Genomic DNA, 27,322 nt, shown 5'->3' with positions numbered 1-27,322 from the left:
CCAATTCAAACAAATTCTTGTTCAGCTGTCCCAATAAATAATCTAATTCAACCCAATTACCACTATTGACGATTAATAAACTGGCACCTTACATAAACCCTTATTCTCAAATAGCCTTCAGGCCTTGATAAGTGATGATTCCAAGTAAAATAAAAATGGAGAAAAATAAAGAATAAACTACAGTTCTGATCCTAGTCATTTTTTCTCCCATATTAACAGGCTTCTCGTATATCGAGCTAGGGGTAGAATAGTTGGGTAGCCTCGACTCTCAATAACAGAAAAACAAAATCGGTGCTTCTTCGCGAAAATCGAAATATTAAATTCCAAGTAAAATCAATGGTATCTACTTACTTGTTATGTCGCAGTAGTGAACATATCCAAAAATTACAAAAAAGAAAAAAAGAAAAACGATTAGGTAGAAGATTATTTATAATGAAAACAGTTTTCGAGGACAATTAGCGAAAACTGAGTTTTGCTAAAAAACGAAATTAGAGAGTTCAATTCGTAACAAGGGAGATATATTTTTTGAAAAACGATTTAAGAAAAAGAAAATCAGTGTCCATTAGTTGATTATTGAACTCTTGCCTGGAATCATTTGAAGCAGCAAACACCGTTCTTTAACTCTCTTTGCATACGTTTATCACGTTTATTTTTTTATTCATTTCTTTTTTTACATAAAGGTCACCATTTATCAAGGCCCACAGGCCACTCGAGGACAAGCGTTAAAGAGTGTACAGTAGTCAATGGGTCAATATCGTAGTAATCGTTAGTAACGGAAATTTGGTAAATTGTATTAAGGGGATGGTTCATCAAGAATTTGTTTACATTGGAATTGAATTGTAACGAATTGTAGTCAGCTGGAAAGCAGGCAAACGGAAGAGAGTTCCACAGGCGTGCAGTTCAAAGAAAAGCTTTGTTCATGGAATCTACGTTTAGATTTAGGCACAGATAGAGAGTAGGCGAAATTATTGATAGTGGGTTCAGTTAGGCGAGTGTTTTTCCTGAAAGTTTGGCGAAGGGGGGGACCATAGATTGGAGCTCAGACGAGCACTTGCCATTAAAATAACAATAAAGAAGAGACTTGCCAGCAACGTCTCTTCTGTTGGAAAGAGTTTGCAGAGAAGATAAAAGAGCATCCCCCACTAGTCTTTCTAGCAGCTCCTGCTCAGATGTGACAACAGTACTCCATTCTTTGACGTACCTGGTATTTATACAGATAGAGAATTGCATCAGCAGTGAGATATCTACTGGAGTGGTAGAATGATCCAACCATTTTTCCAGCGACCTTGGCAACAGATTTTAGACCAGGAGTAAAGGTCAGACCCAGAAGCTTATCAAAACATGAAGCCTCCACAAGATGAGAGCCATTCAAAACCAATTGATGTCAGAAAATCTCCAAGACATGCGTATTAAGACCGAGAGATACTCGAGGATAATTTAACATTTTATGCTAAACGAGGAGATCGCACATGGCGTTTTCGTAATGACATACATGGCAATTGGTCGTTTTCACTTGTGCGCAATCAATCGCACATGATTGTTTTTGTTCTCGACGAATCGTTGATGTTCAGTTCTCGTTGGTGAGCGATCAGGGAACACTAAAATATTTTATACATACATGCGCAGGTGCTGCTCTTTCATTCTCTTAATTGTCGTTACTCATGTGATTTGTTTAATGGTTGTTGATCCTCTCGTCTGATTAGTTAGACAAACACAGCAGGGACTTTGCTGAGTTTTCAAAGGTTTTATTTTAAGAGAGAGAGAGAAAGAGAGAGAGAAAGAGAGAGAGAAAGAGAGAGAGATAGTTTGCTCATAGAAGGAAGGGGAGATTGTCTAGCCAACATTAAAACCTTTAAAACTTATTTTTCTAACTTGGGCATTGAGAGGTGCAGACGGACAGAATCTCGGGGTAACATTCGCTTAGGTTATCTCTACATTGTCAGAGGCGTCTAGTGTATATCACCTTCTGAATGAGATTGAATAGAAACCATCTACTCTTTTGTTCGAACACGTGATGTCATCTCATACCGTTCAACATCTGCTTTGTGTAGCGAGTCTAACATTTACCCCTCCTGTTTCAATCATATCACCTGCCGCTGGATACATTTCCGTTTACCGCCAGGTAATCCTGACATGTGCTAAGATGCACATCGCCAAAATTCCCTCAAGATAACTTACTAGCGTAGGGTTGCAATATATAACAACAGTTTTACAAGTATTTGTTAACATTAGACTTCACGATAACCATGCTGTAACCAGTTAGGAAGCAGTCCCGTAATATTGTTCCATATACAAGATGTTCTTGGAAAAAAAAGTGTTCGTGGAAATTCGATTTGATACACAAAGAGAGAGAGATTGAGAGAGAGAAAGAGAGAGAGAGACAGACAGATAGACAGACAGAGAGGGAATATTTTTTACTGTGGTTGAAAGTAGCCGAGATCTTGCTGTGAATGTATGACGGGAAGAGTCAAGAGATTAGTATTCAGTCGATCACCCACCATGAAAATCATTATTATTCTAATGTTGGCATTGGTTTCGGCGATATTTTTCTAGTCAGACTTCTTTCTAAGAAAGACATCGGATACTTACGGGAGGGCTACGTGAAGGTTGCCAACATCCTAAATAAAAGTGATTTTATGGAACGATCTTGGGACACCTAGGTCGTCAATCCCTGTCATTAATCAATACACCACTGTCACTTTTTATAATGAAACTAACAATAAGAGAGAGAGAGAGAGAGAGAAAGAGAGAGAGAGCGAGAAAGACAGACAGACATAAGCAGAGGGAGAGAGAGAGAGACAGACAGACAGACAGACAGACAGACAGAGAGGGAATATTTTTGCTGTGGTTGGAAGTAGCCGAGTTCTTGCTATGAAAGCGATCACCCTCCCACTAGATTTCGAAGTCGGTTTTCTACTCTCGCTATTTAAAAGTTTCTGTTTCAAAAATAGAGACACAAATAGAAGCTTGTTTTGAGAGTGTGAAGCACTTAATGACATCACCATCCGCTTTCTCCCCCCCCTCCTTCCCATATATGCATCGAAAGTTGTTCATTTCTGGTGCAAACACTCAACATTGTTCCTATTTCCACGCATATTAATTGCCTCTTCACGTTTATGAGCGAGTTATAATCCTTTACATCCGGGCATTTGGAAAACAATATTCTCTTCCTCGTCGGATGAAAAACATCTTATCTGTCTACTATTACTAGCAGGCCGCCCGGTATTGCCCGGACATAAAACACGCTTAAATATGATATTTTTTTTATTTGATTTCGTATTTATTATTATAGTATATTGGACCCAATATATAATAATGATAAAAAAAAAACAAAAAAAAAAACAATGACTCGTGCACCACCACCAAGAATCGAAACCAAAACGTTCAGCTTAAGATTTACTTCTTCCTTTGACGTTAATGCCTGAGCTATAAAGACAGGCTAAAAATTAAAACATGAACCAATAGCTATTACGTTACGCATGCATATTCGTAATGCTGTCGTTCGACCTTCACCCGGCAATTTTCAATTTTTTTATTTTCACACGTTTGCACCGATTTTTTTTCCGGCTAAAACCCAAAGATTAAGTTTCGCATGTGTTTGAATACCCTGCATATTAAGTTTCATGTCAGTAGATTCAAAAACTGACAGAGGCAAAATTTTTTAAACAAATATATATACGGCTGGGACAAATTTTGTGAAATTTTACAGAAAGGTACTTCATGTATCTGACAGTGTTCTTAGATAGGTTTTGTATTGGAATGTCTCCGACAAGTATCAATAATCAAATGAAGATGAATGAAGACACAGGCGATTTTGTCCAAAGACGTTTTACGCGTAAATCGCCTAATCCGTTCCAAGCCCTATAAAAAATAAATAAATAAATGTAGATAAAAATAAAATCAAGTTTGGTTTCAAGAAACATTCTCAACCACCAATAACTATGACTAAAGATACATTACCCGAAAGTATTTTTTTTCAAACTCTTCGGTTTAACGTTCACAGGAAACATGAACTGTAACAGATACATTGAGAGCATTGCCAAGGCTGCTGCAAAGAAGGCGGGCTCTCTCTACCGTGCTAGAAAGTATTCTGTATCTTTACAAGGCCACCATTCGACCATGTATGGAGCATTGTTGTCACATTTGGACTGGTGCATCTGCTACTGGTCTCTCGCTCCTGGACAGCTCCTAAACTGTCACCAAAGCTTCAACCTCTGTCTCATCGACGAAATGTTGCATACATCTGCCTGTTCTACAAGTATTTTAATGGTGAATGCTCCGACGAACTACAAGTCTTTGTACCCCTTAGACGTAAACACCCCCGACAAATCCGACAAAGCAGCAAAGTCCCACCCCTTTACAGTTGAGATCCCTAGATGTAAGAAAGCCTTCTACTCTAATAATTTCTTCCCCAGAAATGCTAGATTTTAGAACTCCCTTCCGGGTTCCTGCTTTTCCAACTGTACTGAAATGCAGAAGTTCAAGTGTAATGTGAACAGACATCTTGCTACTCAACTCCCTACATGGTATCCCTGCAACTTATATCCCCGATAGTAGCCCCCTACATCAAAGTGGCACTTCGCCTTGTTTGGGGTGAAATTATAAATAATATAAAAAAAGTTGTAATTTATGATTAAACTAGCGAGGGGTACCCGCCGTTGCTCGGGTGTTTGGAGGTGTGTGTGGTTTTGGGTAAACCAAAACTCCGGGGTGGGGGGTTAAAATAAAAAAAAATGTTTTGGTAGGTAAGTATGAGGATCGAACACGAAGCCTTGAGGCAAAGGTGGAAATCAAAGTGTGACAAAAAACGTGCGGCGTTAACCATTGCGCCACCACGAGATGCTAACAGAAATACGTTTGAATTTATTTAATTACTTGGATTTGGCAGGTGCACATTTTAATGAATTAATGAGGGCAAGTTTGACTGCGGGATAGTATTTCATTTACTGCGGGAACGCTTTTTTAAAAAAAATTTATTTATTTTTTTATTTTTTTCCCAAGATGTTATAGGAAAAAGACTAACCCACATGCGGCGAGCGACAAATGTTGAATATTTATCTTCCCGAAGTCGAGCAAATTAAATAGACAGGCGAGCTCCGTTGTTAACTCTGAGATATTACGATTTATATGTGATATAAAAAGTTTTAAGAAGTTGTGAACCGACCGACCGCTTCCCTGAAAAAAGCCTTTTGTAGACATACAGAAAAAGCGAACACACATACACACATACATATATTTTCGCTTTTATATTTATAGATATACATTACACATCTCTTCCTTAGTTATATATCTACTTCTCCTAACCATGTTAATTCAACCATTCTCTAACGTTTCTTAACGCCTCTGTAAGCATTTACAGAAAGAGTGATTCTTTATAAACCGTTGTTTTACATATATGTGACCACAAACGCACATGTAAATTAGATGGCAGAATAATAAATCTCTTTACATTTACATGAGAATATAATAATAAGCAAAAAATAAAAATTATTTTTAATCATGCAAGAAAGTCATAAAACGTATGTCATAGCTTACGAAGTTTTAAATGAAATCAAAGTCAAATCTCATATATATATATCGAGCGGTGGTATTTCGAACGATGTCAAAACATCGTTAAATTCACTACTCGTTCAGCAACCGCCAATAGCGTAATGATTGACTTTCTATCCTGACTTGAGGTAGTTGCCTGTCTAGCCGCACTGATGAGCTGCGAAACAGTAATGTATGTGGATGACTATATATATATATATATATATATATATATATATATATATATATATATATATATAAAGGCTATATGTTTGTCCGTCTCCTTATTTTCAAACTCTATCTCCTCCGAAACTAAAAGTGACAGAACGACGCTAGGGGCAACAAATGAATGGATTTTTTTTTACGCGCCGTTTTTTAGGGGTCTTTAGTCGGTTAAAATAGATTTTAAGGGGTCAAAAATGGGTCAGAATTGAAAAAATATACACTTATAAATTTTGTACATTCATCTTAGTTTATTTTTAATTTTTAATTTTTAATCAGTTCATATGCGTGTCACGTTGGTACAGTGGTAACGTCACCAGCTTTAAATGGTACAGTTTTGCTTTCGGTTTCTATTCTAGCTGATGGCACCCAGATCTTTTTTTTTTTTTTTTTTTTTGCTTTTGAAATCACAACTCTATAATAATATATACGAAGTCTGGACGAATTAAAATATCATATTTAAGCGTATTTTACGACATGGGTAAAGCCCTATATATATATATATATATATATATATATATATATATATATATATATATATGTATATATATATATATACATACTCTGATTTATGAAAGTATGATAGGTTATGAAAAGGAAGGGTTGTAAAGAGATAGCTTCGAATTCGGGGGTATCAAAACCAAAGCAAAATATTTAAAGTAAAAATAAAATAGATAAACCCCAGAATTTATTATACCATACCTGTTCACACTGAAACACTTATCACAATATTCTGTGGATCTATATTAAAAAACAGTGTTAAATTTTGTGACATATTTCCATTCTATGGAGGTCAGGTGCGAACGAACACCCCATAATTTTATTATACCATATTTCTTCAAACTGAAACATAATTATCAAAGTATACTTACGCAGATAGATAAGAAAAGTCTTTATTAAAGTTTGTGCCTATTTCCATTCTATGGAGGCCAGGCACGAACGCAGACCCCACAATTTTATTATACCATCATTATTTAAGTTAAAACATACTTATCAAAGTATTCTTATGTACATCTATATCAAAAACACTTGTAAACGTTTTTTTTTTTTAATTTCCATACTTTGTGTACCAGGTGCGAACCCGGACCCCACAATTTTAATGAACCACAGTTCTGCCAGATCAAACATACCCATTCCTGTGTCTCGATACATCTTCTATCATTATATGTAATCAGGTTTTTAAAACAGTCAACCATATAGGAGCCTATTCGTGACCACACACACACACACGCATTCACCTTTATATATATATATATATATATATATATATATATATATATATATGTAGTCATCGACATGCAGTCTTGTTTCGTTGTATCACAACTCATCAGTGCCGCTAGACTAGCACCTCTCCCAAGACGAGGATTGAACCTAGAACCACCGCATTGACAGTCAGCATTTCTACCGACCGAACCACGGGAGCGGCGCCCGTAAATTATCTCGCCAAATGTTTATTTAAACAAACATTTGTCCACCACTTTTACAGTGCTCTAACCGCTTGTTTATAAACACACACACACACACACACACACGCACACACACACACACACACACACACACACATATATATATATATATATATATATATATATATATATATATATATATATATATATATATAAAATCACAAGTTTGTTGAAAAACTCAATTAAAGTGCTTGAACGTAGATTGTACAGGAGGAAATCTAAGGTTTCCTCATCAGTAGTTACCACACCGAGATGTAGGGGACGGTGCTATTCCTTTCTCTACGTTTCCTTATTTTTCAAAATTCTTAGCAAATGAGAATAGAGGGGTTACTTTTTTAGGTGATTACATGTGATTTTATGACCTTGTCACTCGGACTTAGTGTTAGTAGAAAAATTTAACGGACCTTAAAATGGAGAATGACTCTGAAATGGTGTTCATTTTGAGCCTTTTGCATGATTTCAGCGAGGATTGAACCCTAGTATTTCGACTAACTAAATAGTGCTCTAGCTATTAGGTAAAATCGGCCAGTCTATGTTAAAGAGGTCAGTCTATGTCAAAATCAATCTAAATCAAAACGTATATTCCATGAACAAAGTTTTTTAGAAGTGCACGCCAGTGGAACTCTCTTCCGTTTGCCTGTTTCCCACCTGACTACAACTTGGATGTCTTCAAGTCCAACATAAACAAATTCCTGATGTACCGCCCCCTTAAGTAAGACACTTTATCAAATCTCCAATACTAACGATTACTACGATACTATACCATTGATTACTGTACGCGCAATGACCCTTATCCCCGAGTGTCTTCCGAGCCTTGATAAGCGGTGACCACCATGTAAAAAAAAATAAATAAATAAATCTATGTCAAATGGACAAGTCTATTATACATGGTTCGGTCATTGCTTGCAATTAGGGTTAATTAGTGCAGAGAAAGCGTTCAGATATCAAAAACATGTTCAACCAAATCATATGTTATGACAATCATATTGTGAAAATCATGTCAAATCTTAGGTCAATATTGTGCAGAACGTGCACCTGTTAACTTATTTCCTGATGTTTGCAAATACAAGGTAATTTTCAGTTCGAATAAAGAAGACAAAATTTTGTTCTTGACATATCCATTTTTTCAAGGTTAAGAATTCGATAACAGTATAAGAGTCTGCCTCTACTTTGTCGTTATTTTATGATAGGTCTTGGACTGAGATTCAATCTACGGCACCCTCCCTCTTGTATATCACTACAAAACAAGAACTCGTCCAGCTACAACCAGTGTCAATAGCCTTCCTTTCTTTTTACCTAAAACGATCTATGAGTACGGATTCCTTCCTGGAATTCCCCGTATGTGTAACACAATTATACGAGACTGCTTCCCAACTTACTACCACATGGTCGTTTTCAAGTCCAATGTAAACAAACTTTTGTCGAGCCGCCTTCTTAAATATTCAAATTCTGCCAAAACACCATCATCATTATTAATCATGGTGACAGCTGGCACTCATTTAATACTTATCTTCGAGTGGCCTTTCGGCCTTGATAAATTGTGATATCATACGTAGTAAAAAATAAGAGTGAAATTGATCTTATTCTCAAGCGCGATTCCCCTGTCATGGCTGAATGTCAGCAGCTTCCACATCAGATCTTGGAGGTTTTAGGCGGATAATTCGATATTACATTTGAAGTGCTTTCAATAAGTTTCCAGACATTTTTGTACATACATTAAAAATTGCCGTAGACTCTTGAAAAATTAGTATGTTATTGCTATACATCTTATGAGATGACTGACCAATTGTTATAATTTCAGGTTCAAATGAACAGCTACAGCAGGAGTTGGAATACATCCTAATAGCTTCTTCCCCATTAGACTGTTTTTTTTTATTATTTTTTTTTTTATTATTACATTTTCACCCCAAACAAGGCAAATTGCCACTTTGGTGTAGGGGGCTACTCTCAGGGGCAACAACTACTGGGGTACTATGTAGGGATTTGGGCAGCAAGGTGTCGGTTCACGTTACACTTGAACTTCTGCATGTCAGTACTGTTGGGGAAGCAGGGACCTGGAATGGAATTCCAGAGTCTTGCGGTTCTGGGGAAGAAACTATTGGAGAAAAAGATCTTTTACATCTAGGAACCTCTACAGTGTGGGGGTGGGAACTAGTAGCCTGTCGGGTTTGTCGAGGGTGCTCGCGTCGTGGGGGCATAAGTGATTGCAGTTCGTCAGAGCACTCACCACTAAAATACTTGTAGAAAAGGCAGAGGGATGCAACATTTCGTCGATGGGACAGAGGCTGAAGCCTAGATGCCAGTTCAGGGCCTATCAGGTTTGCGACTCTCTTTTGAACCTTGTCAAGGAGCGAGAGACTAGTAGCCGATGCACCAGCCCAGATGTGGCAGCAATACTCCATACATGGGCGAATGGTGGCCTTATAGAGGTACAGGATACTTTCGGGTGTTAGTAGTTTTCTAGCACGGTAGAGAGAGCCTTCCTTTCTTGCAGCGGCCCTGGCAATGCCTCGGATATATTATCTAAGGGCTTCCCAGTCAGCCCTGTTGTAGTAGCAATGGTTCCTCACCTTAAGGTTGGGATTTAAATGTGATGTCAACTGATACCACTATGTGGTCTGTGTTTACAAGTGGACTGTGGGCATTATTCACACACTCCTCAGGTAGTATGGTGAGAAATAAGTATATTTGTTTACGCACCGTGGTGAAATAATCACGTTAAAAAGTCATTCTTAACATGGGCCACTTAAATTTTTTTTAACTATTATATACTTAGACCTATCAATTTAATAAATGAAAAATACCATTAAAAAATTAAATAAACAAAAGATACCGTTGGTCCATTTGCCAATTGTTGACTGCAGGGATTTCATTTGTTAAATGTTTTAATATCTCCCAGCGGTTTACGCAACCTACCCGGAATATATCGACGATAACATGGCTCCTGTTGTGCATAAGTACCCTTCTTTATCGATCATTATATCGATATTAGAAATAACCCTATGTATCAATTTTAAAAAGTGTTAAATTGTGTTTTCTTTATTAATAATAAACTAAAAGATTTTAACGGCAATATGTTAGTCATTTCAGTAGGCACTGCCAACTGAATGTGAAGAATTATGTGAATTTTAAAAAAGCAATCTGGACGTGAAGACTCATTAAAAGAACAATATGCTTTGGGGCCGTCTTGTATGAATCCAGCATATTTTTGAGTGGCATAAGAGATTCAAGGAAGGCAGGGATAGAAAATTTAATGGATAAGGACCGTCATGTGTCTATAATCAATATGTTTACCGTTTGATGTCAGTGTGGGAACTGTACACACAATTATTCGCGATGAATTGAAGATGAGGAAGATTTGCGCGAATGTACCAATCCACAATTCCATCCTTGTAACAGACTATCTGACCAAGATGTTGCGAGTTTGTCTCTGCTCTATCGTTATTTTCATGGAAAGTGCTCGGCTGAGCTCCAATCTATGATCCCCCATTTCACAAGAAACGACCGTCTAGCATAAAATACTATCAATAATTCCCCCCACTCTTTATCTGTGTCTAAACCTAAGCGTTAATTCCATGAACAAAGCTTCTTTCTTAGAACTGCACGCCTATGGAATTGTCTTCCGTTTTCCTGCTTTCCAACTGACTGCAATATGGTTGTCTTCAAGTCTAACGTAAACAAATTTTTGATGAGTCGTTCCATATATAAGTTAACAAATTTACCAAATCTCCATTACTAACGGTTACTATATTGTCCCATTTCTACTGTACACTCTTTAACTCTTATCCTCGAGTGGCCTCTGAGCCTTGATTAGTGGTGATGACTATGTAAAAAAAAAGATAGGCATTAAGACAGTTCCTCACCCTCCCTATAGTCTAGACCTTGCTCCCTGTGACTTTTGGTTATTCCCTAAGCTCAAGGTAAAACTTATAGGCTGTCGTTATGAGATAATTGAGGAGATGAAAAAGACGGTGACGAAGGTCATTGAAATATTCACAGAAGGTATTGGAATTGTATAACAAGTGCATTGCAGCCGGAGGAGATTACTTCGAAAGGGACTAGAATTTCATGTGTGTAATATCAATCAAAGTGTCCACAAGAAAAATGTCTGGACATTTATTTAAGGCACCTCGTAATTCGTTCAGTGAGAATTATTCGATGAAACTGGCATTTCCTTTAAAAGTGACTAAAAACACATTGTTGGTAATTTTTATTATCCTTTCAATGTTCACCTAGAATAAATTTACAATTTATGGACATAACATATAAATTCTAGCCAGAGTTCAAAACAGAGTCGCCAAACTAATAAGTTCCGCGCTGTCAACCAAACTCCCACCTTTGCCCCATCGACTAAATGTTGCTTATTGTACAAGAATTTTAATAGAAAATGCTCCGACGCACTTGTATCGCCTCGACGTGCATACCCCTGATCAACCCGACAAAAATGGAAATCGCACCCTTACGCTGTAGAGATCACTCGTCTGAACTCCAATCTCTGGTCCCCCCTCCTCAATCTTTTACAAAAAACACCCGTCTAGCTGAATCCACTGTCAAAAACTGTCCCCACTCTTTATCTATGCCTAAATCAAAACGTAGATTCCATGAACAAAGCTTCTTTCTTAGAAATCCACGCTGTGGAACTCTGTTCCGTCTGCCTGCTTACCTCCTGACTACAACTTGGATGTCTTCAAGTCCAACGTAAACAAATTCCTGATGAACCGCCCCCTTAAGTAGACACTCTAAATATCCACACTAACGTACTGTACTTATGATAACCCTTATCCCTGAGTGGCTTCCGGGCCTTGACAAGTAGTGACCACCTTGTAAAAAAAAAATAAAAACAATCACTAGAGGCTGGAAATACTTTCTTCCCTCAAACTGTTAGACTTTCGACTTTTCTCCTAGTTTTCTGCTTTCCTCACTGTACTGACATGCAGAGGTTTAAATGTAATGTGAACAAACATCTCGTTTCTCAACTCCGCACGTATTATCCATGTAAATGTAGTCAAAAATAATAGCCCCTTTACATACAAGTGGCAGTGTGCCTGGTTTGAGGGTGAAAAAGCCGTAAAAAAAATAAAGTACAGAATAACGTTTTGCCGTATTTAACAGAATAAGTGTCGAATAAAATTTTAATGTCTACGTCATTAATTCCGAGTTCCAGCGGAGACTTCCGAGACTTCCGAAGGTTCACGAATTTTGCCGAACAAACTGAATGCTTTTTTAAAGAAAGAAACAAACCGTTGATTTTACCTATGTCATATATACATCAATGTTTCGGCACATCTACACATTACGAACCGGACTGGTTTATGCTTGTACATCTCTTCCATACAAGACATTGCACACGTACATTTTATTTCATACTAGCAGGGAGACCCGACGTTGCCCGGGATTGAATAAAGGATCAACAAAATATTTCACCCTTCCGTATCGTTAAGACATGCATCTAGAAGAAGGTAAACTCTTATGTAAAATCTAAGGTCTACTATCTGTTCTGTCTTGTAGCAGTTATTGCACCGACAAAGGCTAGCGGTTGTACCAAAAAAAAAACAAAAAAACAAGGATTAGCAGTAATAAACAAAAGTGTGGTTGGTTTTGCACAAAGCCTTCACCACTATAAACAAATCATGTGTGGATTTCCAAACATCTTAAATCGATGGGAGTATCATCATTTATTCATGTGTAATATCAACGGAGTTTGCTTTCAGCTTCAAAGCAACAATAAAGTATTTCATGCGTAAGTGCCTATTTCAACTCTGAACTTTGATATTTACTCCCCCTTAAACTCTTATGGGCCCTGGTGTGGTTCACCGGCTGTACCCTCTCTTGTGGCGCTTGTCTGTCTCATTTGAATATGTGTTCAGGATACAGAAGTTAAACGTTTTCAAATGTTGCTGGCGTTGCAGTTATTTTGAAACTGTAACAACAATACCTTTCTTATTAAGGGGTCCCAGTTTTTCAAGGCCCAAAGGCCACTCGAGGACAAGTGTCAGTGAGTGCCGGGTAGACTGTGAGCCTACACTGTGATGATCAGTAAAGGCGAAACTTGCATAGAATTTAATTATTTAAGAGGACAGCACAAAAAACTTATTTACATGAAATTTGAAAACGACCATGTTATAGTTAGCTAGAAAGCAACCCCGCGGTATCATGTTCCACAAAAGGACAGTTCTCGGAGAGTAACTTTACTCATGGAGTTTTCGTTTAGTTTTAGACATTGATCAAAAATAAGAGAAATTATTGATAGTGGTTGTAGATAGACGAGTTATGTTGTGAATGTTTTGCAAGAGGGAACGATAGATTAAAGCTCAGTCGAGCACTTGCCATGAAAATAGCGATAGAGCAAATATAGACTGGGAACGTTTCTTTTGTGAGAAAAGGGAAGTAAGGAGGCGAAAAGGATATCGTCCACTAGATTTCGAAGTCGGTTTTGTACCCTGTCAGAACATGTAAGGGTGCTTTGAACAGTTCTTCGCCATATATGGCAACAGTAGCCCAACTTATGTATTTGGTTCTTGTATAGATAGAGAATTGTTCATTTCGGCTGGAATCAAGTAAGGATATGAGTGTAAGTGACGAAATGATGGAATTTTGGGTTGGGAAATATTAAACGTAATTAACCATTTTTTTATCCCCATCGTAAAACATGCTCATTAGTGGTAAGAGAGAGAGAGAGAGAGAGAGAGAGAGGGAGAGAGAGAGAGAGAGAAATCGAAAGAGAAAGAGAGAGAAAAAGAGAGAGAGAAAAAGAGAGAGAGAAAGAGAGAAAATAAGAGAGAAAGAGATAGAAAAAAAGAGAGAAAGAGAGACAGTGAAAAGGAGAAAGAAAGAGAGATAGAGAAAGAGAGGGAGGGAGACAGAGTAAAGGAGAAATAGAGAGAAAAAGAACTAGAAAGAGAAAGAGAGAGAAAGAAAGAGATAGACAGAGGAAAAAGAGAAAGCGAGAGAGAAAAAGAGAGAAAGAGAGACAGACTGAGAAAGAGAGAAAGAAGGAGAAATAGACAGAGAGAGAGAAAAGGAGAGGGAAAAGAGAAAGAGATGGAAAGAAAAAAAGAGAGAGACAAGAAAAAGACAGACAGGAAGAGAGAGAGAGAAAGAGAAACAGTGAGAAAGAGCGAGAAACAGGGAAAAAAGAGAAAGAGAGAGAAAGAGTAAAAGAGAAAGAGAGAGAGAAACAAAGAGAGAGAAAGAGAGAGAAATAGCGAGAAAGAGAGAGAAAGAGAGAGAGAAACAGAGAGAAAGAGATAGAGAGAAAGAGAGAGAGAGAAAGAGAGAGAAAGAGAGAGAGAGAGAGAGAGAGAAAGAGAGAGAAAGAGAAAGAGAGGGCGGAGGGAACTAGAAAGATCTGATCATTGTCGCCCATTGAATTGTTGTCATCTTCATCATTATGGAAAACCGATCGTAGAAGATGATTTGGAAGATCGTTGATGAAGATCAAGAGGAGAATTTAATGCGAGGTATGTCAGCTTTAAAATTTACTATGAGCTTCAAATACTGCCCATCAACGATTACTTTAATAAATCTATCGGACAGAAAGAATCTGATAGCTGAGAGGACATTTCCAGCTATTCCGTAGCTGAAGATTTTGTAAAGTACACCTTTATACCGAACCCTCTCAAATGTCTCAGATATGTCAAGAGCTATTACTCTAGAACCGACTTCACTGTCAATAGTCTGTGAAATTACCGTCAGTACATCAGCTGTTGATCTAATAAAACGGCGGAAACCATATTGCTTGTCACTGAACAGGGTTTTTTTTTTTTTACCAAGGTAGTTGGCAACTTCTGCATTTATCGGAAACTCAAGCAACTTACTCGCAACACACAGGAGAATTGATTGGTCCGTACTGACATGCAGAAGATCGATTCTTTGTAGTTTAAAATACTAAGTAGACTGTTGAAATTTTCTAATTTTAAGAAGCATCTCTCCTAAAGGTAAAATTTAAACAACTTCGTAAGTATGGCAGCTAGTTCCGGTTGCAGTTTGTATATTTCTAACTAGCGGATGAGGGGGCGTCCGACTTTACCCGTAAAATACGCTTAAATATGTTATTTTAATTTGTCCAGATTTCGTATATATTATTATAGAATTGTAATTTACAAAGTTTAAAAAAAAAAGGATTTGGGTGCCATCAGCTAGAATCGAAACCGAAACCAAAACTGTAGCACTTAAAGTTGGTGACTTTACCACCGTGCCAAAGTAGAACGTATATGAACTGATTAAAAATTAAAAATGAAAAATAAACTAAGATGTATGTACAAAATGTTTAATGGGTTTTTTTTTTCAATTTGAACCCATTTTGGACTCCTTAAAAACTATTTCAACCGACCCATAAAAGAACGGTCCGTAAAAAAAAAATCAATTATTTGAAGCTCCTAGCGCCGCTCTGCGACTTTCAGTTTCGGAGGAGATAGAGTTTGAAAATATGGAGACAGGCAGAGAGACATACAGCCTTTTATATATTAGATTGAATTAAATTTATAAACGGTTTCAGTAAGTCGCGCTCGGCTTTCCTGACGACAGAAATGGGCTCATTTGGCCCGCCCAAGAAATGCTGAGTTCGACGTGCTTAGCTATAACATTCACGATCTTCTTCAAATAAGTGATTTACCGAATGATTTCTAATCTGATATATGATCTATCAAGGAGTATGTGTTAGAGGTAGTTTAAGGTTAGAGTAAGAGTTATTGGTAGATGACATACTGGATTAGAAACCCTTTTGTTAAACACACCTTTAACTCCATCCTACCCTTAACTCTGAATACATAAAGGAGGAACACCATTTATGGTCATGCGTACGAGTGTTCCTGAATTTACATATTTCACATGAAAAAACAAAAATACCCTAACTAAGGGTAAGGATAATGAGTAAACGATGGATAAAATGATGGCTAAAATTATTATGATTATGGATTTGACCCTGGAATCTTCTGATCCGTCGTCAGACTCGTTATCCATTACGCCATAAGTCCTGTCCGTATGCCCAAAGATGTTACCGTGACTGTATACAGACAGTGCTGAATTCCGTTGACATGGGCAGGTACTCTTTTCGACAATTGCATGAAACGGCCCAAAAACCCTTATTTCGGGCTTTTTGTGTGACTCTGCGTTGTTCGTTACGAACCATATATAGATAGACAATCTAGTGGCTCACACCTTTCGGGGGGGGGGGAGAAGGAATTTTTCAATTCGATGCAGCCGTTCGAAAGTTTTATTGGTACACACACACACACACACACACACACACACACACACACACACACATAAATAAAAATATAAACATTTAGAATTGTATTAATAGATAATTTTAACCCATCCTAACCCTAACCCTAACCCTAACTCTGATCACATATTAGAGGAGGACTATTTATGGCCATGCGTACGTGTGTTCCTGAATTTACATATTTCACATGAATTATCATTAGTTTTACAAACGCCACGTACGAAGTATTTTTACATTTAAAAGCCAAAGGAGTGCCATTCCCTTTCTGGTGTAAAGATGACAAATTTACCAAGAATCGAGGTCAGAAGATACCATTTTAATAACAACCCATTTCCCGCTTCGTCAACTTTATAAATAAACTAGCTGTTCCGACCCTGCGTTGTCTGGTAATACTCTTTCCTTTATTTAATGTAAAAACAAAATTAAAGTAGTCGGCCATAGTTGAGGGCGACCAAAAAGCTGCGTTGTCATTAGCCGCTACTTTTAATTACTTTTACTATTATTCTAAATTAATCGATTAAGGTTTTTTCCCGAAATATTAAGATTTTATTATTAAATATAATTTTGAAAGTTAAAATCAATCAGTACAGTATTGATTTGCTATTAAATTAATATTACAACAAAATTGTAAAAATGTTGTTATTAATTGTTATTGTGGTCTGAAATGCTACCAAAGTATAAATAATTTACTTTTCTGTAACTAAACACCTTTAAACTTGGTACAAACCTGTTTTTTTTTAATTTTATTTATTTATTTATCTTGTGCAGACTATAGGGTCCAGGTTAGGGTCCGGATTATGGTTAGGGTTTTGTTTTTTTTGCTGTTTTTTTTTTTTTACATTTTTACTCCAAACAAAGCACATTGCCACTTTGGTGTCGGGGGATACTATCAGGGGCAACAACTACTGGTGCACTATGTTTGGATTTGGGCAGTAAGATGTCAGTTCACGTTACACTTGAACTTCTGCATGTCAGTACAGTTGGGGAAGCAGGGACCTGGAATGGAATTCCAGCGTCCAACGGTTCTGGGGAAGAAACTACTGGAGTAGAAAGATATTTTTGTCGAGGGTGTCTACATCGTGGGGGCACAAGTGTCTGCAGTTCGCCAGAGCATTCACCATTTAAATACTTGTAGAAGAGGCAGAGGGATGCAACGTTTCGTCGATGGGACAGAGGCTGAAGCTTAGATGCCAGTTCAGGGCCTATCAGATTGGCGACTCTCTTTTGAACCTTGTCTAGGAGCGAGACTAGTAGCAGATGCGCCAGCCCAAATGTGACAGCAATACTCCATACATGGGCGAATGGTGGCCTTATAGAGGTATAGGATACTTTCGGGTGTTAGTAGTTTTCTAGCACGGTAGAGAGAGCCTACCTTCTTCGCAGCGGCCCTGGCAATGCTTTCAATGTAATTGTTTCCTGTGAACGTTAGGCCAAGCAGTTTGAAAGATGTACTTTCAGATAAAGAGTCATTGGCCATTGCTATTGGTGGCAGAGAAGGTTTCTTGTAATTATTGAAGGAAACCAGTTTAGTCTTGACAGTATTGAACGTGACCATCCATTTTTGTAGTTATTGAAGGAAACAAGCTTAGTCTTAGCAGCATTGAATGTGACCAACCATTTTTGTCCCCATTCCACTACAGATTGGAGGTCATCCTCTAGTGTTTTTGCCATTTCTTTAGATATATGTTCATTTGTTTTCCTGTCGTGCCTGTTATAGAGTGTAGTGTCATCAGCATATATACCCATCTCAGAGGTAGTTTTGTCGGGGAGGTCATTAATAAATATTAGGAACAATAGAGGTCCAAGGATAGACCCCTGAGGCACTCCCGCATTTATATCACACTGTTTAGACGTACGACCGTCGAGGACAACCTGGATTTTTTCTCTTATCTAAGAAGGATTTAATTATGTTAAGTATTCTACCAGTAATACCGTATGATCTAATTTTCCTGGTTAGGGTTAGGGTTAAGGTTAGGGCCCGGGTTAGAGGGTAAAGTTAGGGTTGCTTGCAAATAAAAAGAATGCAGAAAAATAGCTGGGGGTTTTCTCCTTAAATGCTTGCGATATTGTCACCTAATATGCAGTTTGAAATTAAAAAAAAAAAAACCCTGGTTTTTAAGAGGCTGTGTTGATTTTGGATTTGGATGTGGGATTAGCAGGTTTTGTCAGCAGTGAGTGGTGTTTTGGAGTTGAGCGTTTTGAGAGAGAGAGAGAGAGAGAGAGAGAGAGAGAGAGAGAGAGAGAGAGAGAGAGAGGGGGGAGAGATGCATATTTCCTTATTAAAATTCAACAGATTTTTCTAAAAGTCAACCCCTTAAGCGAAGATGATGTTAACTACATTGATTTAGCCTTTTGACACGCCAACCTCGATTTCATAAATAACTTGGCCCGCTGATGTGCGCTGACTTTTCCAGACAACAACACATACTTGATTTTACTTGTTTTTCCTACCCGTGTACAAGAGAATACGGGTAGAAGTTTTTTTTTTTTTTTTTTTTTTTTAATATGGAGAGTTAGCCATTGTGCCGCAATATATTTTAATTGAAATTCTAAGCATATATATTTCTATTAGAAACTGTGATAACACGATGATGCGTAACCTAAGTGAGCGCCATTAACCTAGGCACCGCCAAAACTGGGGGGGGGAGGTAAGTACTTTTTGACGGACCGTCTTTTTAAAAATCTACCAAAAATCAGATAATTACCTAATCAATACGAAATTTTCAGCGATTATTAAGAGAAGAATGAACTTTATAACAGTGTACTTATTTTTCATAAACGATATTCATATATATATATATATATATATATATATATATATATATATATATATATATTTGCTTACAACCCCCCCTTGTTTTGAGGGTGTACAAATATGCTTAAAATAATCATCTGAAACTGAACACAACATATTGTGTTGTTGTAAGGGACACAATTATAGATTTAAAAAAATTGTTTGCATACCTTATTTTGACGTCTGAATATCAGAACTTCGATTGTGTTTAATTATCCCGCTTTTGAGTTTTGAAGTGTGAAATTCGGTAAATATGTTAAGTAAAATAATTAATTTAAGTTAAGCAAAAAAAAAAAAAAAAAAATTTAATATTTATACGAAAAAAGCCATTTTAAAATCTTTGATAAATAAATTAACAATTTTTTTTTTTAGCGAGCCGAATAATGCATGACCATTATTAAACAGGGCATGCTTTGAAGAATCGATACAAAAAAATTTGATAAATATTGTGCCCTTTGTGTTAAAAATAGCATCATTTATTCGATCCCGTTTGAAAACGTTTGCCGCCTTTTGACTACGGTGGACCAAACACGCTGAAATAATTTTTTTTATTCTGCTTTAAATTGCCCCCCCCCATTTTGGGGAGCCTGGCCCCCACACACATACACATTAAAAACCAAACTCATTCAAATGGTCACCCATCTGGTACTGGCCAGCCTCAGCGTGAATAACACATTGAAATTTTCGTCACTGAAAAATTAGTTTTTTTTGGATCTGTTTGGTCTTCCATAGTTTGCTTTTTATCACGTACAAATGTAAACATTGTCGATCTAGACTCTAGATCGACGCGAAGTAACTGGTTGCCTATATGAATAAGTGGAATTATTTGAAATCCAGGTACTTATGTTATAATATTTTTGCATATTCTCAGAAAATCATCCTAAATCTTAGTTAGACAACAAATAAATAAATTAATTATTTCAAAAACCTTCTTTTTTTTTAATATTTATGTACGTTTTTTTGTGCAAGACAAAAAATGTCAATTGTTAACTTTTTGGGAAAATTTAACATTTAAAATTTAATTAAAAATAGTAGAAAAAGTTTTACATTATTCTGTTTTCTATATGATAAAATTCAGGGTTTTATCTCTCTGGAAAAAAAAGTTACTCAGACATAATGGATTTTAATAAATGTAATTTCGTTTTAAAAAACAACAACTTGATTTTGCGGCCATTTTTGGCGGTGCCTACAACCTGTGGGATACCTACACACACTTTATACACACACACGCACACACGCGCGTGTACACACACGCACAAACGCACAATGTTTGTATCTCTACGGATACTAACATTCCGGCATTTCTCTGTTTTCTAGACGGTGATAGATGATTTGGCGTCCCCGACGAAACATTTTCCAACGGATATTTTAACTGAAGGAATTTATCACATTCTTAGACGAACTATTATTACTATTATAATTATTATTATTAATAGTAGTAGTAGTAGTAGTAGTAGTAGTAGTAGTAGTAGTAGTAGTGGTGGTGGTAAGAATGATACTTTTCTGTAACAAACATATTTAGTTATTTTAAAGTGTTTAACATAAAAAGAAAGTTAACTTAATTCCAAAAAAATAAATATTACGCATTTATTAAATAAAAATAAGAATTGCTCACATTGTTCCACTTATTTTCATATGAAATATTAATAAATGAATAATGGTATAATATTATATATTCGAATATTATGAGAGCTGTTGTAAGATGTTTCGTTCGGGACGCCGACTCATCTAACACCGTTTAGAAAACAAGGGAAGTAATTCAATGATGAAATGTCACGAGAAATATGCCAGGATGCCGAGATACTTTCGTGAAACTCACAGAAAACAAAAGTGATAACTTTTGTGCGACTTATATATCAAGGCCTATGTATTAATAGAATAATTATATTTATTAAAAAAATAAACCGATATCTTAAATGGTGTATATATTATTTTAATTGGAATTCATTATTGAGATGAGTATTATTAATATTAATTTATTTATTGCGGACTATTATTCTCATCTTTATTAGTTGTTGTTTCACGACGTTTCAGCCAACTATTTTTTCTGGCCTTCGTCAGGTAGTAACCGCGACGGATAGGAACTCTGAATCTCCTAACTACATTCTCAGCAATCACTGCTATCCATAGTTGTTGTCGTCTCACCTTCGGGGCCCGTGGCGCAGTTGACAGAGACGTTGAATCTCTACGGTTCTAGATGAGCATTGTCTAAAGATAGCGGTTTCAATCCTACCCAAAGCCGGCCAGAGACTTACTTGGCCAAAACGTGCGGAAACGACAACAACTACGGATAGCAGTGATTGCTGAGAATGCAGTTAGGAGATTCGAAGTTCCTATCCGTCGCGGTTACCACCTGACGAAGGCCAGAGGAATAGTTGGCCGAAACGTCGTGAAACAACTAAAAAGATGAGAATAATAGTCGGCAATAAATAAATTAATATAAATAAAAGGTATGTTTTTTCGTAACCAGTTTGAAGTCGATACATTTTTATGTGGAAATAGATAGATAGATGGATGGATAGAGAAATAAAGAGAAAAAGAGAAAAAGACAGAGAAATAAAGAGGGAGAGAGAGGGAGACAGAGAGAGAGAGAGAGAGAGATGAACGAATGGAAAACGATTAATTTTGTATTTCATTCTTTTAATTTTATTTTTAATGCAATTGATTTTGCAAACTTACTGCTATTGTAATACCAGATCGGGAAATTGTTGGCATCATTGTGCCAACCTAGATCCTGTCTTGTCTCTTGGCAGATCTTTTGTTGTTATTCTTATTTGGACGAAGGAAGCCATTTTTGAAGCCATATTTTTGTCTTCTTTTCATTTTATCATTTTTTTAAAATTTTCTTTTTCTTTTTATTATTTAAATGAATAAATAATAAATAAAAAATAATGGAAAGAGGGGGAAAAAGAAGAAAAGGAATCCTTTTCTTCTTTTTCCCCCTCTTTCCATTATTTTTTATTTCTTTCTTTTCTCTTTCAATCATGCTTTATTTTGCCTTTCTTTCTGTTTTCTTTCTTTCTTAATACCCCCCCCCATTTTTCTTCTGATTTAATCGAATCCATTTTGTTGCTCTAATTTTCACTAATTATCATTTTATTTCTCAATAAATATAATTTTTCTTTCTTTCTTTTTTTAATCAATTTTATTAATCACATTCATTGCTTTTCTTTTTATTTTCAATCGTCTTTTTCTATTTGCTTTCTTTTTTCTTCTTCCTTTCAATTCACCTTTCTTTTTTTCTTTTTTTAATCATGCTTTCTTTTTTCTTTTTCCTCCCTTTTTTCTTTCAATTACTCGTTCTTTCTTTCTTTAATACTTCAATTATACTTCTTTTTTTCTTTTTTTCTTTCTTCCCCCCTTCCTTTGTTTTTTCTTTCAATAACCCGTTCTTTCTTTCTTTCTTTTTTTCATTCATTCATTCTTTCTTTCTTTCATACTTCAATCATACTTCCTTATTTCTTTCTTTCTTCCTCCCTTCCTTCTTTTTGACTCCTTCCTTTCTTTTTTCTTTCAATAACCTATTTCTTTCCTTCTTCCTTTTTTCTATTTTTCTTTCTTTCTTTCATACTTCACTCATATTTCCTTTTCTCTTTCTTTCTTTCCTTTCCTTTCTCTTTCAATCATACTTTATTTCATCTTTTTTTCTTTTCTCTTACTCTTTCTCCCGTATTCCATTTATCACTATCTCTCTAATTTCCACTATTTTCCCCCTTCTTTATTACCTTCCCTTAAAACCAAACCTTTCGACCCCTCCCCAGTGCACTACAGCCCAGCAAAACTTTAAACGCAAAAAATGAGAATCCAGTCTCCTCATTCCGTTCTGCTCCGTTGGCCCTCCTCAGTGTCATTCGGTGCTGTCGACACGCAGTCTGCAAATGACGAAACAAATACAAACACAAATATAAAAACTTTGAAACATATTTTTTCATACATATTTCGTTTTACATATTATGTAAGTATATAACATTCTGATGAAGTAATTTTTAAGTGTTATATATTACGCAACATAAATCCGTTTTTCAAGTTTAGTAAACAACTAGCAGGAAGACTCGACGTTGCTCGGCATTTAATAAGGACTAATATGTCCTTTTTGACTATAAAAATCACGTAATTCATAACACCATTTTTTTTTTTTATAAAGGAGTCACCACTTATCAAGGCCCGGAGGCCACTCGAAGATAAAAGTTAATGAGTGTACAGTAATCAAAGGGACATTATTGTAGTCATCGTTAGTAGTGAAAGTTTTGTAAATTGGAATACTTAAGAGGGCGGGTCATCAAGAATTTGTTTAGATTGAACTTGAAGACGACCATATTGTAGTCAGTTGGAAAGCAGAAAAACGAAAGAGAGTTCCACAGGCGTGCAGTTCTAAGAAAGTAACTTTGTTCATGGAATCTACGTTTAGGTTTAGGCATAGATAAAGAGTGGGGAAATTTATTGATAGTGTTTTTTCAGCTAGACAAGTGTAATTTTACTAAAAGATGGTCCACTTGTTTAGTTAATTAAAACTTAAGACTAATTAGTAAAAATAAAACGGGAGTTCGGTTAAACGTAACTCAATCCCAAAACTAAAGCATATATTAGCATGTATTTCGTGTGTTTACGATGTATCAGGGAAAGCTTTAGGTAAACAAACGTTAATTAACTCAGCTTTAGTACCTATTTACTATGCCTCCCCACGGGACAGAGTTAGACACCAGGGTCGTTTTTTAGGAGCAGACACGCACACAACATTTGTGCAAAAACAAACGTTATTTATACAAGGTGATTATTTTGTTATCAACGTGTTTTTTTTTTTTTTTTTTTTTTTTTTGAGAGCATCCTTCTCTGGTTCTCTGGTTGAGTCACGGAATGAAACTCGTGAACACTTGGGTCGGCCTTGAGTTTGGGGTGGGTGGGGGTTATCGGGGGGGGGGGCGAAATGCAGATAAACATACGCATATAGTTCTATAGTTCTTAGCCGATTTTTGAAAGCATATTCGTAAGAACAACCAAGCAAACTTGCGATCTAATTTTACCGAATCACAACCCCTTTCCTCCGTGTGTGTGTGCGCGGCTAGGAATATGCTTTACAACGCTCCTATATTTCTACAGGTGGCATTCCTATTGTAGGTAAAATCGTATTTTTTGCCTGCTACATGAAACACACACACACACACACACACACACAAACACACACACACACACACACACACACACACACACACAAACACACACACACACACACACACACACACACATATATATAAATATTAGTGATGGGACGATTCTAATATTTTTCCCAATTTCGATATAATTACCGATTCTGAACTAAATTCCCGATCCCGATGCAATTACCGATTCCTATTCCAATTCTTTATAAATCTTTAGTTATTTAACGATAAGATTGTTATTTCCTCCGATTTTCGTAAAAACTCATATTAAATATGCAGATATTTTCCTAAACGTCAAGGTACACTTGTGGAGGATGATCTATCGATTTTAGCTTTATTGGTAATTTAAAATCAATAAATATTTATTATTTTATCATTATTACCAGCAATGGAAGATTTTGGTTTTAAAAAAACATCAAGTAAAAACAGACAATTAAAAGAATCGTTTTGGCATCGGAAAATAGGTAATTAAATTTTCCGATTCCGATACCGATTCCGATACCGATTCCGATACCTCGAAATCTTCCGATTTTTCTGATTCCCGATTCCGATTAATTGTTCCAACACTAATATATATATATATATATATATATATATATATATATATATATATATATATATATATGATTAGTTTTTTTTGGAAAAGGAATTCCAGCAGAGTGCTCAATTAAAAGGAAAATCCAAATTTTAAGAGCGTGCTTATATTTTGTGTACAGAAAGTTGTTAGTTGAGACAGGTCATTGGTACCGTCGGTTTCAAGCCCGATAATAAGGCCCGTTTAAGGTATCCTTATCAAGCTCTCTTCAGCCAATATTCGTCTATCTTATAACCGGTTATAAGATAGACGAATATTGGCTGAAGAGAGCTTGATAAGGATACCTTAAACGGGCCTTATTATCGGGCTTGAAACCGACGGTACCAATGACCTGTCTCAACTAACAACTTTCTGTACACAAAATATAAATATATATATATATATATATATATATATATATATATATATATATATATATATATATATATACACTATTTATTATTACACTATATATACATATTTCAAGGTCATATCATTGGTTTCGTTACGCCGAATCAACCATAAGAGGTTGGAAAAAAAAAAACAGCGTAAGTTCGTCAGTAACAATGAAAAACCGAACGCTGACGAACTGTTTCTTTTTCCAACCTCTTATGGTTGATTCGGCGTAACGAAACCAATGGTACGACCTTGAGATATGTATATATAGTGTCATAATAAATATTGTATCTTCAGCTCTCACATCCACGATCGAGCACTTTATTGGATTTTTCATCTCCTCCTGACACGCTATATATATATATATATATATATATATATATATATATATATATATATATAAACTCAAATGACCTTGTAACGAGAGATGTAACCCACTTTCCGGTTTACGACATCCGGTTGCGCATGCGCGCATAAAGATTAACCCATAAAAACGTAAACAAATAAACAAAAATAGCTTCTTTTGCGGATTTTGACCTGCGCACTGAAATATTAACGTTACTATTTCGAAATTATTATTTAACATGGGAAGAGTGGGGGTGTTTTGCAACTATTCTTTATTACAACTAAACTGTCGCTATTTTCTTACAACTAAACAACTTTAACCCGTTGACAAACATAAGAACAATTGTAGTAAAGCCAAGACTACTACTACTACTACTACTCTCTATCCGTCCCTTTTCATTCCTTCTTTTTTTATTTTTTGTTTACATTTCTTTATTTATTTTAGGTTTATTTTCTTGCTTCAGGTTTTATTAATTATTATTTTATTTTTATTTTTTTTTAAGATTTTAAGTTTCTATAACTTGGTTGCAGGATTCCAATATGGGTATTTCATTCTTATATTTCTCATCGGTAGGTTCATGTGCGTTTTTGCTGCTAAATGACTTCCGTCGCCGTTCGATTCGTAGGAAAATCGTGTTTAATTTTCGATTTTTGAGCGATTTTTCGGAAAAATAGGTAACTTTACACGAATAGGGAGGATTTTTTTCATGTTTGAGTGAAAAATTCCTTATTCCATGGAGTTTCGAAGATAAGCTCTTCTCCTCAGAGGAAAAAAAAACACGTTAGCAAAAGGAATATATAGATCAAAATCTAACTCTGCTGGTTAGTGAATTTTTGAAAACTGTACTTATAAAAGTTTTTAAAGGAATGCAAAGGTTTATAGGCAAATAAACAGATACTCAGCAATGTCCAATAATTAGTGTTGAAGAAATCAAATGAAAGTATATAGTAAGCATATATATAGTAAGTTATAAAATGTATATGGCGATTAAGTTACACTGAATATTCCGCGTTTCATCCACTCTAGGATTCTTCAGGCTTATGCGCGAATTCTGTGGTTGTTTGTCATTTTTATATGCGCATCTTCTATTGAGATTTTAGTTAGCCAATCAGCTTTCTAGTATCCACCGCGCCTTTCCTATCAGCCAATGAGCATGCACTAATCGGACAAAGACCTATTTGACCTCTGGTTGACCTGTTCCTTTGTGTGTGCTCTATTTAGCCTGAATATTTAGTTTCTTGATCTGTTTTAAATCTAGGTTAATGTTTCTTTTTTTATTCTTTTTTAATGTTAGTTTATATATAAACATATATATATATATATATACATATATACATATATATACATACATATATGTGTGATCGTTTATGTATATTCATGTTTATTTAATTTATTTATTTGTTTATTTTCTATTGTTTTTGTTAGTTTTAAAACTTTTTGTATCGCTATCCTAGAGTAAATTTTATCTTGTGAACACAGTTGTTTGCTATTTCTCTTATATATATATATATATGTATGTGTGTGTGTGTGTGTGAACATGTCTGGCTGTCTGTGTGTCTGTGTACATTTCCCTACGCAATAATTTTTTCAATTTTTAGTCTACATATTCAAAA

The 27,322-nt window shown here is 35.9% G+C and overlaps 1 protein-coding gene across 2 annotated transcripts in view; it reads right to left on the bottom strand.

Moving 5' to 3' along the window:
- Nucleotides 1–22,216: 22,216 nt before the first annotated feature.
- The window catches only part of LOC145243572 (uncharacterized), a 143,620-nt gene continuing 138,514 nt past the window's right edge, over nucleotides 22,217–27,322 (bottom strand). The window contains exon 2 of one of the 2 annotated variants that reach the window (XR_013862912.1): nucleotides 22,217–23,109. The gene's annotated coding sequence lies outside the window, so the exon portion shown is untranslated. Of the gene's footprint in view, nucleotides 23,110–25,655 lie in introns of those variants that run through there. The other variant, XR_013862913.1, reaches the window with a different exon arrangement.

The sequence above is a fragment of the Euprymna scolopes genome, chromosome 22, assembly GCF_053919585.1.
Source record: "Euprymna scolopes isolate OS-2025 chromosome 22, ASM5391958v1, whole genome shotgun sequence".
NCBI lineage: Eukaryota > Metazoa > Mollusca > Cephalopoda > Sepiida > Sepiolidae > Euprymna > Euprymna scolopes.
This window is presented reverse-complemented; position numbering and strand designations above follow the sequence as displayed.